The sequence below is a fragment of the Papio anubis genome, chromosome 10 (assembly GCF_008728515.1).
Source record: "Papio anubis isolate 15944 chromosome 10, Panubis1.0, whole genome shotgun sequence".
Taxonomy (NCBI): domain Eukaryota; kingdom Metazoa; phylum Chordata; class Mammalia; order Primates; family Cercopithecidae; genus Papio; species Papio anubis.
This window is the reverse complement of record NC_044985.1, coordinates 44,951,020-44,964,610: the sequence shown is the minus strand read 5'-3', so window position 1 is coordinate 44,964,610 and position 13,591 is coordinate 44,951,020. Positions and strand designations below refer to the sequence as shown.

Here is a 13,591-nt window from a genome sequence, read left to right as displayed (position 1 = left end):
TACTGCTTTGGTTTTGGGTTATCCCCAGTTTTAAAGACAAGCAATCTTAGCATACTTTCAAAACTTTGCTATCATTAAGTTAATTATATTTTCTTATTTTTATCTAATAAAGTACCTGAATGCAGAAAAAGTGCCTGAAATGCTTATCATATGTATGATTGAATTTCCTTCAATTTGTCCAGAGTGTACAAATAAAAATCCTCACTTTTAAATTAAATTTTAACATCCTCATTAGTAAGTTCTGTGCTAATTAACTTACAGCTTGTCAGTTATCATCAAAACTACATGTGAAAGACATTGTGAGCAGATTATGGATCTCTGAATTAGCATCAAAGGCTTTTAAAAACTAAACTCATTATACTAAAAGAAATACTATAGCGTAAACATTAAACGTATTAAGACAGTGTTCTAGAACCTACACAGATATTTTGTGTTATTTCAGATGTTGTAGAGATATACGACTTTTTCACTAAGGAAATTCAACTGTGCTTCTCAATTATAACTTCAGAGTTAACCAATACAAGGTGGATTTACTATACCAATCTGATTTAGTTTTAATGTTTGGAGTAACTACAGAAGATATTCTTCAAGCTTGAAAACCTCAGAGAAGAAGTTAAGAAATAGCAAGTGTATTTATATAGTCTTAAATAACAAAAAGAAGTAACCAAATTTTAAAAATGAATAGCAGTACAACTAAGTAATTTAAAAATGACAACAAAGCAATTTTTTCTACTTGAAAATTGCTATGTCCTTAAATAAAATTCCTTTTTCCTAAGTGTATGCTTTAGAAAATGGTATTATTACAAATTGTATTCTAAATTAAATGCTAAGATTCATTTCATCCTTCATCCATGTTGTTTTATGAGTTCAAATTGCTATATAAACTAAAACTCAATAATGTACTTTATATATTACCCCCCCCACCAATCACATTTGTTGAATCCTGGTAACAATTTAACAATGTTAATATTGCAAACTTTATTCAAGCCCACCTACAGAAAAGAACTTTACTCAAGTGCACATACAGAAAAGAACACAAACGATATAGCCATGGACTCTTCAAAATGAACACATCCATGTAACCATCACCCAGTTCAAGAAACAGAACATTATCAGCACCTCAGAAACACCACCCAAGCCCCTCTTCCAGTCTATTCCACCCTGAAAAGGTAAAAATTCAACTTTCAACAGCATAGATTAGTTCAGCTGTTTTTGAATTTTATATAAACAGATATTTACATATTTTTTGTATCTGGACTGTTTCATGTAACATGTTTATGAAACTCACAATTTTAACAATTTCTTTTTAAAATGAAAAGGCATATAAGAAAACATGGTAATACAGACAAAATTTCCACTTCACAATCTTAACGCATCCTCCTAATACCAACACTTACAAATAAAATCTCCATCAAATACTCATTGAAATTCCTCAAATCAAATATGGCATTCAACACGCAGCACTTTTTAAAGGCTGTAAACTGGGTGGGGGGCGGGGGCGGGGGCGGGGGATCCTGTATATTTTATAATATTAAAGCAATTCTCTAGAATAAATTACCAAAGAAGAAAAAAATTTCTTTTGGACCATTTCAACCTTACAAACTTAAAGAACCAACAGAAAAACAAACAACATACAGTGTACATTAGAATATATATATTTATTCTAGGCCAAAACTGATTCCCAGCTGTGTTCAGTTTATCTATTCCTCTGTGTTGTTTCTGATGACTTTACACAGACTCCAGATGCTGTGAATATACATGAGTGATGCAAGAAGCAGAAAGAAAGAAAATCTGGCAGGTCAAATTTGTTTCTGTAGCAAAATTAGATGTCTCAGCAAAGAGGAAACATATTTAACAAATTAAAACATTTAAGCTGAGATAACCAGGTTTAATAAAAATACTAACATTTGGGAATGAAGTATATTGATACATATTCTAAATCACACCACTTTTGAAAATCTGGTTATCTATCAAACATATTCATAATTTGACATCTGTTAAAAATAATACATTTTCATGCTATCTCTCTATCCACCCCTAAAAGAATAATTAAAAGTAAAATACATTTTTAAACCTTACCTGGTCAATAACTATAACTCTTAAAGTGTTAACCTTCAATTTGTTGAGTTTGACAAATTTCTTCTTAAAGAAAGCTCTTGCTAATTCTGGCAGGCACAATTTCCCCAAGTATATTTTATTTTTTCTTTCTCTCCTGAAAAAAGTAAACAAAATAAAATATAATTATTTTGATAATTTAAGGAGAAAAACTTTATACCAAAATCTTTAAAAGAATCAACATTCCTAAAAATGAAGTAGAAATCAAAACTGTTTCTTAATAATCATTTTCTGAATACAGAATAAGCTACTTTACAGGGAGCTACAGAGCACAGTGAGTAACCCTGTATCCAAATTTTATGTGTATGTTTCTCTCGTGAACACTAACTTTGAAGACAGACATTTCAAAACTTTTAGTCTTTCCAGACATTTTTCAAAGAACAAAAGAGGCCAGGCACGGTGGCTCACGCCTGTAATCCCAACACTTTGGGAGGCCAAGGCGGGCAGATCACCTGAGGTCAGGAGTTCGAGACCAGCCTGGCCAATATGGTAAAACACCTTCTCTACTAAAAATACAAAAAAAATTAGCCAGGCATGGTGGCAGGCACCTGTAATCCCAGCTACTCAGGGGGCTGAGGCAGGAGAATCACTTGAATCCCAGAGGCAGACTGCAATGAGCCAAGAATGCGCCATTGCACTCCAGCCTGGGCAACAAGAGTGAAATTTGGTCTCAAAAAAAAAAAAAAGAATAAAATAAAAATTTACTTATTTTTTAAATAGGACAGTTCATTCTCTCATGTAATTACTATATAGGTTAATTGTACATTATTACAAATCTATCAAATATTATGGAATATTAGTGGTTACTTTTCTTACACCCTGAAAATTTGCTATTTTATCATACTAGGAGGCATTAGTAGTCCATCATTTCTTAATCAATTATTCCCAAAACTATGCCAAAAACACTAAAATGACAAGAATATGGAAAAATGATAAGAACTGTCTAAAATAATGCAATAGTGAAAAAAATTATAGTTATTACATCATCCTTTCATTCTTATTGTGTTGTCCAAAGCACTGATCCATCTTTCGAAAAGATATAGAACACTAGAGACTTCATCTTTGTAGTCTTTTTTTCAGTCTTCATTTAGCACGGTTAAGAAATCAGAATTTTTCATTTTAATAATGGCAAAAGGAAAAAAGCAACAAAGAAAATGTTTCACATTACTACAAAATCAAAGATGAATGTGAAGGAGACAGATTATAGCATTCTAGTCTCTAATGATGACAATAAAATTGACGGTACAAGCCAAGATTTACTAACTTCAGTACTACTAAGATTCAGAACCAGATAATCTGTTGTTCGTGGGGCTGTCTTGTGCACTATAGGATGCTTAACATCATCCCCAGCTCCACTAGACAACAGCAGCACCTATCCAGTTGTGACAATCAAAAATGTCTCCAAGCTTTACCAAATGTCCCCGGGGGACAAATGTTTGAAGTTAGTTTTGATTGTCTCAAAAATCACTCACAATTGAGAACCATTGATATAAACAAAATCTCAGACTATCTTGAGATGATAATACCCTAGATTAATTTTCTCAAACTTAAGAACCAATGAGTGCTGGGAATAGTTTGGCAGTTCCCCAAAAAGTTAAACATAGAATTACCACTTGATCCAGCAACTCCACTCATCGGTATATACCCCATAAAACCGAAAACAAATACTCAAAATAAGTTCATGTACATGCATGTTTACACCATCACTATTCACAATAGCCGAAAGGTGGAAACAGTCCAAATGTCTACCAAAGAATGAATGGATAAACAAATCTACTATAAACACATAAAGGAATATTGTAATATGAAATACTGTTTAGCTATAAAAAGGAATGAAGTACTACTGGTACATGTTACAAGTTAGCTGAACCTCAAAATATCACACTACGTAAAAGAAGCCAGGCACAAAAGGTCACATGTTATGTGATTCCATGTATATGAAGTATCCAATAAATCCACAGAGACAGAATGCAGACTGGTGGTTATCAGTGGGTGGGGAAGGGAGGAAAATGGAGAAACTGCTAAATGGCTAAGAGATTTTTTACCTTGGAATGACAGAAATGTTCTGGAACTAAAATGAGGTGGTAATGGCACACTGTGAATGGACGAAATGATACTAAACTGTTCAATTTAAAATGGTTAGTTTTACATTATGTGAATTTCTCCTCAACAGATTATTTTTTAAAGGGTCAGTGAGTGAACAATATATTTCTAAAACCAAAAAAGTGACATTCTTACTCAGTTACTTATTCAACATGAAAGGACTTCATCACACAGCATTTTGCAATGAGAACCTGTTTTCTAAAGAGATGTGTGACATATTTTTTGATGTCTTATGATGTTAATACAGTTCACACATGGAAAAATGCTAAAGTGTACACAAATGTGAATAAAAGGAAATAGATAATGTAGAAATTTTAAAAATCATTGGACTAATTCTAAATGGTGCCTATAAATCTAAAAATATAAATGTTTTGCAATTATGAAGGAAAGATGGCATCCTATCTTCAACAAAATTATGAGCTCTCGATGTTTTCAAAAGAAAAGTAATTGGGAGGACGAAAAAAATTCTAGATATGGATGGTGGTGACAGTTACATAACACTGTGAATATACTTAATGCCACTAAACTATACACCAGAAAGTTAGAATAGTAAATTTTATGTGATGTATATTTTCACATAGATACACACACAGGATAATAAATACAAGAACCAGAAGTAATAAGCTAGAGCCTACTAGAAATGTATTTGAAATATAGAACTGATCTATACAAGACAAGTATGTTCTAGGTTCATGCATGGTGGCTGATAAGCAGTTCATTCAAACCATGATGCCCATTCAAAGGATGACATATGAAGATATATGTACCTTCAAAACCAAGAAAATACAGAATACACACTTGTATTTAGGCTGGGTGTGGTGGCTCACGCCTGCAGTCCCAGCAATTTGGGAAACCAACGCAGGCAGATCACTTGAGGTCAGAAGCTCAAGACCAGCCTGGCCAACAAGGCAAAACCCTGTCTCTACTAAAAATACAAAAATTAGCCAGAAATGGTGGCATGTGCCTGTAATCCCAGCTACTGGGGAGGCTGAGGTAGGAGGACCGTTTGAACCCAGGAGGTGGAGGTTGCAGTGCACCAAAGTGGTACCACTACACTCCAGCCTGGGTGACACAGCAAGACTCCATCTCAAAAATTAATTAATTAATTAATTAATATAAAAATTTGTATTTGCTATGTTTAAGCTTTACTAACATTTCTGATATAGTTGTTTTTCACTATCCTTTTATGGTCTACTGGGCCTAGATGGTAAATGGCGATGACTAATGACTATTTTGTCTGGTACATGAGAGTCAAGTACTATGACTCTACAGTCAGAGTGCCAGATTCAAATACTGGCTCTAACACTTACAAGCTCTATGTCCTTGAGTCAATCACCTCTCTCCTCCTCAGTTTCCTCATCTGCAAAATAGAGATATATATCTCATAGAGCCATTTAAAAGATTAACAAAAACAATGGACCCAAAAAAAACCATTTAATACAATGCTTGGCAAATAGTAAGCATATAATAAACACTAGCTACTTCATCAGCAACCCTATCCTGAGCATGGCTACCAACACAGATCCTTCTTCCTCACATAGTTTGCCACTTACTGGGTTTCAAAATGCTGGGCGTATTTCACATGACTAAATCACATTGGAGATAGGGACTTGCATTTCGCAGAATTTAGCAGAAAGATTCACAAAGTGAATGTGTTATACTTAACATAAAAGAGAACACTTTCAATTCTTAGAAATAAAAGCAATAAAAAGGTTGATGGATCTAAACCAAGTTTTTACAGCTATCAAAAAGCAGAAGACTCGGCCGGGCGCGGTGGCTCAAGCCTGTAATCCCAGCACTTTGGGAGGCCGAGACGGGCGGATCACGAGGTCAGGAGATCGAGACCATCCTGGCTAACACGGTGAAACCCCGTCTCTACTAAAAAATACAAAAAACTAGCCGGGCGAGGTGGCGGGCGTCTGTAGTCCCAGCTACTCGGGAGGCTGAGGCAGGAGAATGGCGTAAACCTGGGAAGCGGAGCTTGCAGTGAGCTGAGATCGGGCCACTGCACTCTAGCCTGGGCGACAGAGCGAGACTCCGTCTCAAACAAACAAACAAACAAAAAACAAAAAACAAAAACAAAAAAAAAAGCAGAAGACTCAAAAGCTCATTCATGACATAATTAACTTTATGGAAAATATTATCAGACAATATGAATAAAGTGTTTATACCTAACATAATGTCATACATACAATAATATTTAGAATCGTAATTGGTAAAAATAGTACAAAAAAGATATCAGTACTTTCCAAAGTTGATTACTTTCCACTTTTTCTTTCTCTCTTAATCTCTGATTAGAACCTGATATTGCTAGATCATGTCCATGCTGGATTTAAAATAAATCAATTTTTGGCCAGGTGCAGTGGCTCATGCCTATAATCCCAGCACTTTGGGAGGCCAAGGGGGGCGGATCACTTGAGGTCAGGGGTTCAAGACCAGCCTGGCCAACATGGCAAAACCCCATCTCTACTGAAAACACAAAAATTAGCCGGGTACGGTGCCAGATGCCTATCATCCCAGCAACTCAGGAGGCTGAGGCAGAAGAATCACTTGAACCCAGAAGGTGAAAGTTACAGTGAGCCGAGATCGCACCACTGCACTCCAGCCTGGGTGACAAAACAATACGCCGTCTCAAAAAAAAAAAAAATAAAAAATTACTTTTCAGACTGATGCTCAATCCTTTTTAAGCTATTCCATATTTGTTATCTTACTGTATTTCTAATTCCTGTTTTCTGATTTGTGCAAAGTAGTTAAAACTTTATACTCTCACTTTCTTAAGGACTTTTTTCCAGTGGAAGATCTTGAGTGAGTCAACATTAAATCTAATTATATAAACAGGATTTTGAAAACAAGATTTCTGCAACTTAGAAGAGTGAAAATGGTGGCTGGGCACGGCGGCTCACACCTGTAATCCCAGCACTTTGGGAGGCCGAGGCGGGTGGATCACCTAAGGTCAGGAGTTTGAGACCAGCCTGGCCAACATGGCAAAACCCGGTCTCTACTAAAAATACAAAAATTAGCCGGGTGTGATGGCAGGCACCTGTAACCCCAGCTAGGCTGGCTGAGGCAGGCAGAATGGCTTGAACCTGGAAGGCGGAGGCTGCAGTGAGCCAAGATTGCGCCACTGCACTCCAGCCTGGGCAACAGAGCAAAGTTTCGTCTCAAAAAAAAAAAAAAAGGAAGAGTGAGAACGGACTCATCATAAATAACCTATTATGGAGTCTCCCAATTTCAGCATTTGAGTACAGTCATCCATCTGTATCTGTGGGGAACTGGTTCCAGGACACCAAAATCATGGATACACAAGTCTCTGATATAAAATGGCATAGTACCCTATTTGCATATAACCTATGCACATCCTCTCATATACTTTAAAATCATTTTTAGATTACTTATAATAACTAATACAATGTAAATACAATAGAAAGTTATTCTATATTGCTTAGGGAATAATGAAAAAAAAATGTCTACACATGTTCAATACAGACGCAATTTTTTTTTCCCCTTTTTTGAGACCGCGTCTCACTCTGTTGACCAGGCTGGAATGTAGTGTTGCAATTTCGGCTCACTGCAACCTCCACCTCCAAGGTTCAAACGATCCTCCTTCCTCAGCCTCTCCAGTAGCTAGGATTACGGGCACATGCCACCATGCCTGTCTAATTTTTGTATTTTTGTATTTTTAGTAGAGAAGGGGTTTCGCCATGTTGGCCAGGCTGGAACTCCTGACCTCAGATGATCCACCTGCCTCAGCCTCCCAAAGTGCTGGGATTACAGGCGTAAGCCACCGTGCCTGGCCTAGATGCAACTTTTTTCAAGTATTTTCAATTTGTGGTTGGTTGAATCTACAGATGCAGAACCCAGAGATATGGAGGGCTGACTCAAGAAATTTAGTGGCATGCACTGACAGAATTTATAATCTACTGGGGGAGGTGGGTAGAAGAAGTTTGACATAAACCCATAAAAAATATGTAAAGGGAAAGGACAGCAGTATAGAGTGAAAAAGGCTCTTGAACCAGTTGACTTTGATTTGAATCCTGGCTTCACACCTATTCACTATATGACACTAATTTTTTTCTTCTTCTAGACTCTAGAACCTCATTTATAAAGTGGGGATAATACCTACTTTGCAAGTCTGTTGTAAAAATATGTTCAAAGCAACTTATAGTGTCTGAAACATTCAAGGTACTCAATAAATGTTGTCGTTGCTATTTTTATTGTTATAATTGTTGTTATTATCATTTTAGAACTAGCAGAGATTATTTAATCCAGTTCTCCCATTTCACAAATAAGGTCACCAAAGTACCACACACAAAGCAGAATATGAAATGTAAAAATGACTGCAACAAACAGGGAATATGACAAGTTCCTGAGCAAGAAATCACATGGATATTCAGGCAAGGTTTTCACAGGTGGACACTGAATTATTAAATGAACATTACTACAAAATTGAAAACTAAAAAAGCATAATTGCTTCTTGTTACTGAAATAAGAGGACTAGATTAAATAATCTCTTCCACTTCTAAGATAATAACAATAAAAACAGCAATAATAACTTTTATTGATTTTCATACATAGGGTTCACAAACTATATACTAACAAGCACATGGCCAGTATAAAAATAAGATAGACCCATGTCAAAGAGATTAAAATCCAGCTTTTTTTTTTTTTTTTTTTTTTTTGAGACAAAGTCTCACTCTGTTGCCCAAGCTGGAGTGCGGTGGCGCGATCTCAGCCCACTGCAACCTCCACCTCCCACGTTCTACCTCCAGCCTCCCGAAGTAGTTGGGACTACTGGCACGTGCCACCATGCCCGGCTGATTTTTTTGTACTTTTAGTAGAGACATGGTTTCACTATGTTAGTCAGGCTAGTCTTGGCCAGGCTGGATCACCTCATGATCCACCCGCCTCAGCCTACCAAAGTGCTGGGATTACAGGTGTCAGCCACCGCGCCCGGCCTAAAATCCATCCAGCTTTTTAATTAAAATGGCAATATATTATTTACCAAACACTTCAGGCTGAAACAAACAAACAAACAAACCAAACTCCCAAAGTCAACAGGTGAAGCATCAATGAAAGATCATAACTTGAAACCTTTCCTCCCTTGGCAAGATTTAGGGACAAATTCAAGACAACATTCAGGCTTTTTCACTAAACAGCACTTCACTAAACACACCTTAACTGTAGTTAATTCAGAACCACTATATATCTTAACCTCTAAACTTTAAATGAGTCAGCTGGTAGGTAGCCTTACGTGACAGGAAGGCCACCATTATATTAATCATCTGCACTAAAACTGTGTTCATGTTTTTGTTATTTCAACAGTATCAGTGCATGTCTTGCTGCTTTTCTCAAACACATTAAGTCAGTAGCACTAAAAACATACTTGTGACCAGTGGAATAAAATCACTTTCACACTAGAACTCTATTTTATGCTAATTTTTAAACCCTCTCCCCTGCCTTTCCATAAAATTTTTATCAACTTTTGGTTACCATTTATTTTCTCGAGAATTTTTCGTTCAGTCACTAGGTTTATAGACTCAAAAGTTTACATTCTTTTTCTTTTGACAGACACAGAGCTACATCCCCAGGAAAATTAAGTTGCAAGATGGAACATACGGTAGCAGATTTCTACTTAACACGAGAAATGTAATCAATTCACCAACAATTACTCAATTAGTATAATATTGAAAGTAAGTTAACAGGCACAGTAGCACACTTTGTTTTTAAGATATTCAAGATCCAAAACCAGTGTATCTGCAGGACTTTTGTTTATTTTTTGGAGGAAGTTGAAAACCTAACACTAACAGAAAAAGGGTCAAGGCTTACAGAAAGGACAGGAGATAAAACAAACGTATTCAATGGGAAAGTTAATTCTACTCTCTCTCCCTTGTTTCTCCGGTCTGCTTTGAAGTTTTTCAAGACAGGAACAACTACGGATAGAGCACAAACAGGCCATAAACAAGGATTCTCTCAGAGAGAAGAGGTTCCCATTATGTGAATTCGGCCAAGCAGAAAAGAATGGAGAAAGGAGACAAGATGCACACCTGACCCTGCCAGAGATCCCTGAGAGCAGGCGAAGAGAATGAAGGAGCTCGGGCTCCTCCCTCGAGGCCCAGGCCTCTAGTGGCAACTCAGCTGGGCAACGTGACTCAGGAAAGCACGGGGCTGGTGGCGGCCTAGCACGGCTGCCTCCCCGGACCTCCCAGGCCTGCCTTCTGGGTCTTACCTGAAGGCGGGCGGGAGCTGGATGCCGCGATCTGGACCCTTGTCTTGCCTCTGCGGTGACGTGAAGACAGAGACAACAGCAGCAGCGGCGCAGACCCGACGCGGTTCTGACTCTGCGAACCGGCGATGAATCAGCCCGATTCCATTCAAAAGAGTTGCCCGGGCCTCTGCCGCGAAGCACTTCCGGGTTCACTGGTCTGCTTCGGCTTCCGTTCCCCGACGGCCAATTGGAGACGACGGGGAGACAGGCGGGTGTCCAGGAGGAGAGCTTGGGACAGACGGCGCGGGCGGCCCGGCGTCTCTAGTCCTCCCCAGTACCGTGAGGCGGAACTTAGCCCCCTGGCCGCTCGCGCCCTGCCGACGCCTCCTTTTTCTCTCCCTACCTCTGCGCTCTCCGGCCGCCGCTGAGATCTAGGACGGGGGCACATCCAGCCCGGGAGGCGACTGGCTAGGAAATGGAACTGTTAGTATTGCGAAGCCCAGATCCCCTTTCGTTTTGGTGTTCACTGCTATTATGGTCCTCCTCAAAACGAAAAGGTTCATTTGAACTAGATTTAACTGGTTATCTGAGAAGAAAATGTTTTAAAAAGACGGGGGATGATGTGATTAGAGGGGACCGGTAAGACACCCTTTTCCATAAGACCGCTTTATCCACCTCTTGTCATAATTGCTTTGCAAGGATTGGATTTCAGGAAAAACTAATGTTTCCCAAATGTTCAAACCACCTATTTTACTCCGAGTTTAGTTTACAGGGTTTAAAGAGTCATTTATTCACATTTCTCCTTGTAATTATCAACAATCACGTTTTACTCATGATCTACTTTGTGCTAGGTTTTCAAAAAGCAAAGTTGCTCAGGATATACTTGACAAGTTGATATTACACTCTAGGTCTAGGTACAATCTGTGTTTAAGGCAGCTTCTTTACCACGTTCCTCTCACTTTCTCAAATATGTTCCAAATAACAAGCATCTTGAAAGCATTCCTAAATCGAGAATGGCGACGAATCTACTGGACAGAGAGTGGGGAAAGATTACAGCGCGCGGATCCAAACTGATTTGAGTAGCACAATTGCATTAGACTTTTGCTTTAAGATATTCATACCTCTAAAAACACAAAGATTATTTTACTCATAGGTAATATTTGGATCCACATCTTTATGCTTCCCCCCCCAAACCTGTGCCTCTCTATTCCTTTTTTTTGGGGGGGGAGGGGGTGAATAACCCCATCCTCCAAATAATTTTCCTAGTCAGAAACTTAAGAGTATAAACACTTGCCTCTTTTTCATCTCTCCCCACTGGCCTCCCAGTTAACCATTGTAGAAACCATGAAATGTGTAATTTCCATAACAGCTTTTCCAATCCACTACTTCCCCTTCTAAATACTCCCCACTTTGGCCTTAACTCAGACCTTCCTCACTTTATTTTATTTTATTTTATTTTATTTTATTTTATTTATTTATTTTATTTTATTTTATTTTGTATGTATTTATTAATGCATTTTTGAGTTAGGGTCTTGCTTTGTCACCCAGGCTGGAGTGCAGTGGCGCCATCTGGGCTCACTGCAACCTCCCCGTCCCTGGGCTCAAGCAACCCTCCCACTTAAGCCTCCCAAGTAGCTAGGGCTACAGGTGCTTGCCACCATGCCCAGCTAATTTTTTATTTATGTTTTTATTTATTTATTTTTTTTTAGTAGAGACAGGATTTCACCATGTTCCCCAAGCTATGTTTTTAGAGTACTCTTTGATCTTTCCTCCTTCAGTCTGCTTCCTTTTAATCTGTTCACCTCATTGGTAAAAATGTTTGTGCTATATATAGTCATGCTCCTTCTTTACGTAAGATTCCACTAGTGGCTCCCCATAACATACATCATAAAGGTAAAAAAAACCAAAAAAACAAAAAAAAAAAACCCTTAAACTTTGTTTGGAGCACCTTTTGCTCCACCCATACTGAAGTATTTAACTGGGGAATAAGATGTTCATAGGGCTTTGAAAAATGCTAACATATTCCTGAGACTGTAGAAGGTGCTTAGGGTGTATACATGCCTAGGGTTATGTGAACACTCAAGATAGGCCTGAGAGGGCCCTGAGCTCTAACTTCTGGGTGACTCGAGGCACTACAGAAGCAAGAAGTGAAGGCAAAGGCAGAATTATTTGGTTGGTAGGTGCAAAAAATTGTGGTTTTGTCATTTCAATGAAATTAATTTTGCACCAACCTAATAGAAAGTGCTTGACTGATTGCTGAAGGCTCGTCCCAACGTAAGTACTAAAGCCCTCAGGAAAGACTTGGAGACTTTTTGGTTGAAGGTGTTTAAGGAAACCTGTCTCACTAATCATTAACTGACCGCTAAGCTAACTGAGCAGAAACCTGTGTGGTCACACACAATAATACAGACTTTAAAGAATTCGTTCATAAGCTAGGTGCAGTGGCACACATGTGTAGTCCCAGCTACTCAAGAAACTAAAGCCAGAGGATCCCTTGAGTCACCAACTCAGACCCTATCTCTAAAAAAAAAAGAATGAGTTCAGAGAAGTCACTAAACCAACAAATACTACAACAAACAGAAACGACAGTGAAGCTTGGGGAGCGGGTAGAATCTGATTTCCAGTGTCGCACATTATATTATTTAAAATGTTCGGTTTTCAAAATAGTTAAGATACATGCAAAGAAACAAGAATGTATGGCCCATACACAGGATAAAAATTAATCAATAGAAACTCACCCTGAGGAAGCCTACATGCTGGACTTACTAGATAAAAAGGCTTTAAATCAGATATTTTCAATATGTTACAAAGCTAAAAGAAACCATGTCTAAAGAACTAGAGGAAAGTATGAGATGTTTCATCAAATAGATGATAAAGACAAATCATTTTTTAAAATCGAAATAATTCTGGAGTTAAAAAGTATAATATGCCATGACAGAGACAATTTTTAATTTTTTTAAAAATAAAAATAACAAGTTATAATAAAGTGAAAAGTTCACTAGAGGGGCTCAACCCCAGATTTCAGCAGGGAGAAAAAAAAATCAACAAACTTCAATTTAGGTCAGTTGAGAAGATCTAGTCTGGGCAACAGATTGAGAAGAGAAAGAAGAAACATGAACAGGCCTCAAAGTCCTGTGGGACACAATCAAGCATACCAACATGTGCATA

General features: G+C 38.0%; 1 protein-coding gene across 2 annotated transcripts in view; it reads right to left on the bottom strand.

Moving 5' to 3' along the window:
- The window catches only part of PSMD14 (proteasome 26S subunit, non-ATPase 14), a 110,316-nt gene extending 99,305 nt beyond the window's left edge, over nt 1-11,011 (bottom strand). The window contains exons 1-3 of one of the 2 annotated variants that reach the window (XM_017946577.2): nt 10,445-10,557; nt 5,529-5,578; nt 2,080-2,212 (exon numbers count right to left, since the gene is read on the bottom strand). The gene's annotated coding sequence lies outside the window, so the exon portion shown is untranslated. Of the gene's footprint in view, nt 1-2,079; nt 2,213-5,528; nt 5,579-10,444 lie in introns of both variants that reach the window. The other variant, XM_003907535.3, reaches the window with a different exon arrangement.
- Between the last annotated feature and the right edge of the window lie 2,580 nt (nt 11,012-13,591).